The sequence below is a fragment of the Anomalospiza imberbis genome, chromosome 24, assembly GCF_031753505.1.
Source record: "Anomalospiza imberbis isolate Cuckoo-Finch-1a 21T00152 chromosome 24, ASM3175350v1, whole genome shotgun sequence".
NCBI lineage: Eukaryota > Metazoa > Chordata > Aves > Passeriformes > Viduidae > Anomalospiza > Anomalospiza imberbis.
Genome location: NC_089704.1, coordinates 4,077,559 through 4,083,813, shown reverse-complemented (window position 1 = coordinate 4,083,813; position 6,255 = coordinate 4,077,559). Strand labels below are relative to the sequence as shown.

At 47.0% G+C, this 6,255-nt stretch overlaps 1 long non-coding RNA gene across 1 annotated transcript; it reads right to left on the bottom strand.

Moving 5' to 3' along the window:
* Positions 1 to 4,668: 4,668 nt before the first annotated feature.
* LOC137462119 (uncharacterized) lies at positions 4,669 to 6,043 on the bottom strand. Its single transcript, XR_010993579.1, has 2 exons — positions 5,677 to 6,043; positions 4,669 to 4,961 (listed from the first exon to the last, which is right to left on the bottom strand). It is a non-coding gene; the product is annotated as an uncharacterized lncRNA (long non-coding RNA).
* Between the last annotated feature and the right edge of the window lie 212 nt (positions 6,044 to 6,255).

Genomic DNA, 6,255 nt, shown 5'->3' with positions numbered 1-6,255 from the left:
GGAATAAATCTTTGTTTTAAGCACCCTGAAATGTCTCCTTTGGTGTCTGGGAAATAAAAACCCACAAGCTTTGTTTTAAGCACCCTGAAATCTGTCTCCTTTGGTGTCTGGGAAATAAAGGTCCACAAGATTTGTTTTAAGCATCCTGAAAAACCTCCTTTGATTTTTTACCACTTCTGGAAAACCAACAGGAATAAAGATCCACAAGGTTTGTTTTAAGGAACCTGGAAACTCTCTCCTTTGTTTTTTGGGAAATAAAGGTCCATGATCTTTGTTTTAAGCACACTGAAATCTCCTTTGGTTTCTGGGAAGTAAAGGTTCATAAACCTTGTTTTAAGGAACCTGAACACTCTCTCGTTTGGTTTTTGGGAAATAAAAATCCATAAACTTTGTTTTAAGCACCCTGAAAAGCTTCCGTTACCTCCTTTGGTTTTTTACCACTTCTGGAAAGCCAACAGGAATAAGGGTCCACAAGGTTTGTTTTAAGCACCCTGAAAAGCTTCCGTTACCTCCTTTGGTTTTTTTACCACTTCTGGAAAACCAACAGGAATAAGGGTCCACAAGGTTTGTTTTAAGGAACCTGAAATCTGTCTCCTTTGGTTTTTTACCACTTCTGGAAAACCAACAGGAATAAGGGTCCACAAGGTTTGTTTTAAGCACCCTGAAAACTCTCTCCTTTGGTTTTTTACCACTTCTGGAAAGCCAACAGTAATAAGGGTCCACAAGGTTTGTTTTAAGGAACCTGAAAACTCTCTCCTTTGGTTTTTTACCACTTCTGGAAAGCCAACAGGAATAAGGGTCCACAAGGTTTGTTTTAAGGAACCTGAAATCTGTCTCCTTTTGTTTTTTACCACTTCTGGAAAACCAACAAGAATAAGGGTCCACAAGCTTTGTTTTAAGCACCCTGAAAAGCTTCCGTTACCTCCTTTGGTTTTTTACCACTTCTGGAAAGCCAGCAAGAATAAGGGTCCACAAGCTTTGTTTTAAGCACCCTGAAAACTCCTTTGGTTTTTTACCACTTCTGGAAAGCCAACAGTAATAAGGGTCCACAAGGTTTGTTTTAAGGAACCTGAAATCTGCCTCCTTTGGTTTTTTACCACTTCTGGAAAACCAACAGGAATAAACTCTACTTTAGGTTTTGGGAAATAAGGGTCCACAAGCTTTGTTTTAAGCACCCTGAAATCTGTCTCCTTCGGTTTCCACCACCCCTAGGCAGCAGCATCCCACTGCATTCCCAATTCCCAGAGAGGGGAGCACTTTTTTACAAACCAACGACCCCAGTGGGGTTGGTTTGCTGTGGCCCAGGACAGGAGGCTTTGGGGAGCAGGATGCCAAGGACAGGGTTTGCTGTGCTCTCCCAGCAGGGATTTCACGGGAGGCTTTTCCAGCAGAGCACAGCCCCGGGCAGCCCCAGCTCTGCATCAGCTCGGATTTCCCAGCTACCAGCCCGTGGATACCTGGGCAAATGCCGGCTGTCAGAGGCAATTCCTCACGCCAGCAGGGCCTGCAAGGAGCTGCTCCATAACCTTTTTGCTGTGCAGTGAGACAGGAGGAGCTGGGGCTCAGCACAGCGCTGTCAGAGCCCTGGGACAGCGCTGAAAGAGATCCCCGACCTCAGAGCTGGCAGGGCAGGGCTGAGCTGCTCTGCAGGGATTCAGCTCTCAGCAGCACCCCAGACTGACACCCCAGACTGACTGACACCCCAGACTGACAGACAGACACCCCAGACTGACAACCTGGATCCCACAGGGCACATAATCACTGCTGAGGTGCTTGTTTTGCTGCACTGTGACGGGTGACCCCCAGCACTGCTGGAAAGGGTCAGTGCCCACAGCAGGATGGCAGCGAGGTGGGTGAGGGGTTGGGGTTGGCACATCTCTTGCTTTGATCCCCAAAGCCAGCAGTTCCTGCAGGGCAGAGCACTCACACCAGCCAACAGCTAAGGGAAAGCACAAGAAACCAGTGACAAAGCACAAGAAACCAGTGACAAAGCACAAGAAACCAGTGACAAAGCCAGGCATACAAAAAATCACCCCTGCAAGCTGTTCTGACCCCGAGAAAAATCAGCTTTTTTCTTAGTTGTTGGGTCATTAAGAACATTCATGATTGACTTGGAGTGGGGCAAAGGCAGAGATTTCCCACCCCATAAAATTTAAACCAATTCAGGAACACATTTCAATGAAAGCACTGGCTACTTCTTTATTGGGTGAAAAATGCAACATCCTACTATGAACTTGTTCCACTCTGAAGCGAAGAACCACTTCAAAATTCTGCTTTTTCGAGGGTGAAGTGTGTTACAAAGGGAGTTTGTGACACTTGACTCTCACTCCTCAGCTGGTCACACTCATGTCAAACCTACAGGGCCTCCTTCCCCTCCTCACTTCCCCCTCTCGCTCTCTCCTGGCAAAGTGAGCTCTTGTCCACACTCAGCCAAGTCTTTCATCTTGTCCTGTTTTAATAAAGTCTCCTTCAAAGAGATTGGCTCCCGTTTCCTGTCTCCTCACACAGCTGCTCGTGTGCCCCAGAGAGGTAAACAGTGGAAAAGACAAGACTTGTGTATATTAGCCACGTTACTGGGATGTTTAATGATGAAAACACAAACCTTCCTCTCAAGGCTCCTCTAAAACCTTTTTTTTCCACATTAGTCTTCACTTTATCAGGAAAAAAAAAAAAAAAAAAAAAAAAAAAAGCAAGATGTCACTGGCAGTTCTGTAGATTTTTACTCCAGAAAATCCAGGCTTTAGCCTGCAAATCAGACTCCCCCGCCTCCTTGTGTTCAGGAGGATCCAGGAACAGGGAACCACAACATTTCCTTACTTTTCCCTGGACTTGCTTCTAATATTGGTGAACGAAGCTGGACAAGGAGCAGAAAGACCAAGTCCTCTGCTGGCAGGGCAGGTAAAGCCCAGGGGGCAGCTCAGTGCCCACTGTAGGACCAGGAAACAAAACATTCCAGGTTTTGCTCTGAGTTTTGAAGACAATTCTCCCCTCACCAGTGCTTGGACAGGAGAGGCTGAGAAACCTCTGGAAAGGTGAGGGCAAAGTGTCTTTTGTTGGGCATTCCTGTGTTCCTGCCATAGTGGAGATGCTGAGGATACATTGATAATTTAAATTCTCCATTCCAGGAAGCCTTTCTGCCTTTCCCAGCAAACACCTGTCTTGTAAACCAAGACAATTGATAAAGTTTTATAGATAAAAGCAGCAAAGGTAAGCAGTTGTTATATTACACACAAACCCACCTTTTTTCTGCAGCAACAGTTTGTTCCTTTCCCTCCAAACCTTCAGCATATTGGAAAATTCAGCAGCTGAACATGATCAAAGGCTGCAATTCCCATTGTTTCCATCAGCAAGGTGAGCAACCAACCCCTCTGTGTCCCAAATTTTCACAGAGCCACTTCCTGAAGGGCTGAGCTGCTCCTAGCCCTGCTCTCTCAAGCACTCCCCACCCAGGAGAGGCACAAGTGGCCAGAGCAGATGTGCAGGCACCAAGTGCTGCCTGCAGTGCCCAGATCCCCCAGCACACCCAAACCCCATCACGGCCCTACAGAGAAAACCTGTGCTGACAGCAATCCCCAGGGCAAAAGCCACTTCTCCATTTACCAGCAGCTGCACGAACGTTGGTTGTGTTTGATCACCAAACCTCCCTCTCCAGTCCACATTCCACACCTGGGAGCCTTAAACTGGGCTTTCCCTGCCACAATCCTTTAGGGCTGTTCCAAAACCCTATTTGTGCCTGTCCCCCAGCTCCTCGCAGGGAGGCAGAGCCCAGCCCCCTTTGGCACACCGGAGCCCAGGTCCCAGCTCACCGCTGGCCCTGCAATGGCCGGGCTTTGCCCAGCCAGGGCTGGTGGCTGTCAGCAGGACGGGGTGAGCAGGAGGGAGGCACAGCTCACTGCTCAACCCTGCAGGAGCAGGAGCCCCTCAGACACTTCAGGGCTGCCAACTCTTTTCCCTCCAGCTTTCCTTCACTCTCCTTTTCCGCCCTCTTTTTCCATTCTCTGCCCCTCTCCTCCTCAACAAATCAGCCTCTCTCTTTTCTCTCCCTCTTCTCTTCCCCTCCTTTCAGCAGCCCTTTCTCTCCTTTCCCCCTTCTTGCGTCCTTTTCTCCCCCAACTGCTCCCTGCTGCACTCCAACACATCTGTTTCTAATCTTAGCCATCCATTGCAAACAATAACCCCTTTTTCTTTTCAACATCTGAACGCCCAGTGCCCAACAATTCAGCACAGTTACACAAATTTGACTCTCTGCCTGAAACAAAGACATTTTATTCACCTTGTTTTGCCCAAGAGGTCCAAGCCCCTCTCTCCTTTATCCCTGAAAAGCGCTGCTCTCTTCAAACAAGAAACACACATTCCCAAATGGGTCTGTTTGACCAGCACTTTTTAAAATTAATCCAGATAATCAGAGATCTCTGGCTGTCAACCTGCTCATAAAGCAACCAGAAAAGGATCAGAACTCAAACACCTCTGAAATTACAGTTTCTCATAAAAGTTTCCTCGTTACAAACCCCTTTGCTCCAACTCACCAGAAATTAATTTCAGGCACAGGGAGCAGACTCGTGGAAGTTTTGATTAAATCAAAAGCGAGCAACACCAAAAAGCCAACCTACCTAAAAAGAGGATTGAAAATGCAGACATTCCGTCTCCCAGCAAGAGGGACTTTTCCTCCCTTTTTCTTCCTCTCTCCCAAGGACGGCAGGCAGACCTGCACAGGATTCAAAGGAACGCCTCTGGAATGCACTGAGTGTAATTGCATCCATGTGCCAGAAAAAGAACCAACTTCACTCTTTCTTCCCTCCTGCTATTCATCCCCTGCTCCATCTTCCATCCACATCCTGCCAGAGCTTTTTTTTTTATTATTTTTGGGGCTGCAAATTCAGGGCCCTAGGAATTTCTGGGGGAGAAAGAGGCAGCACGGCGAGGACTTCACATCCACAGCAGCACAGAACAGTTTTGCCTGTCTGGAGAGGAGAGAAGCAGGGGGAAAACACTGAGCTCAATGTTCACCACATGGCTGCCTCCCACTAGAGCCCCTCCCTGCCATCAGCTGGGATTAATAGTGAAGACCAGTCATGTGGGTGAGGTAGAGCTGATTTCCAGCAAGAACACAGATATCTAACAGAGGAACAAGAGGATTTCTCCAGTGGCAAAACAGTTAAGTTTGGAGGCAGCAAAAAAAAAAAAAAAAAAAAAAAAGAAAAGAAAAATCCAGCATGAAAAAAAAAATCAGATTTGACACTCAGGGGTTGGAGGGAGACTCTTGGAAAAAGCTCCTCAGGAGGATAAACACACTCCCCTGGATGCATTAGCTTTGGGCTTCTTTCTGCACTGGAAATTGGACATTTCAGGCTTGCTGGAACCCTCGCTCTGCCTGCTGTGTGGTTTTCTTTTTGTGTTTTTAGTAGAGAAAGAAATCCCCTAAAAATGGATTTAATTTCACGTCGTAGCTGCGCTTCACCGATGAGGACAAAGCTCAGTCAAGCAGAAATTGGTGGCTATGGGGTGTGAATTTTAACTCCCTCCCAAAGGGCATTTTAAGGCACACAGGGACACCTTTACAGCCCAGCTTCAGCTTCACCCTCATGCAGGGGAGCAAGATTTTAAAATTACCTCAGGTACCCCATAAGGAAATACCCAGCCCACACAGCAGAAGGGAAATAAAGCAGATTTACCCACCTCGGTGCCTTGGAATACAGAGCAGAAATTCCTCCCCTCAGAACAGTTATGAAAGTGTTTGGAGAGCCTCGAGGAAAGCAGCAAACCATGGGCAAGGCTGCCAGCCTGTGGTTTGGGACATCACACTCCAGTTTTCCAAGCTTTCTTGCCTTTCCCTGTGTAACTCCACCCACACACCATTTCTCTATACTTTCCCCACAAAAATCAGGGCTAAAATGCTGCTCAGCCTCTCCAGGGGTGAAAACCAGCCCTGTGCAGAGCCAGGAGCTGCACTCGGTGATTCTTTTGGTCACCTTCAGTTGAGGATATTGTATTTTTTATGAAATACAGAAATATTTATGAAGCCCTCAGCAAGGGGCACTACTCTTGGAAGCTCTGAAGGAATTTGGTGCCTTTGGTGTTGGTGAGCTCTGTAGGTATTTATGGGAAGATAACAAAGATCAAAACCTAGATATTTGAAACCTAGAACCAAAATCAAACCCTAGGTTTGGATAGATCCAGATAAACATAGACAGATGATAAAAATCATCTTTCTGCATCCAGTTTCATCCAAGTTTTGTTTGCCCCTCCCAGCCTCAG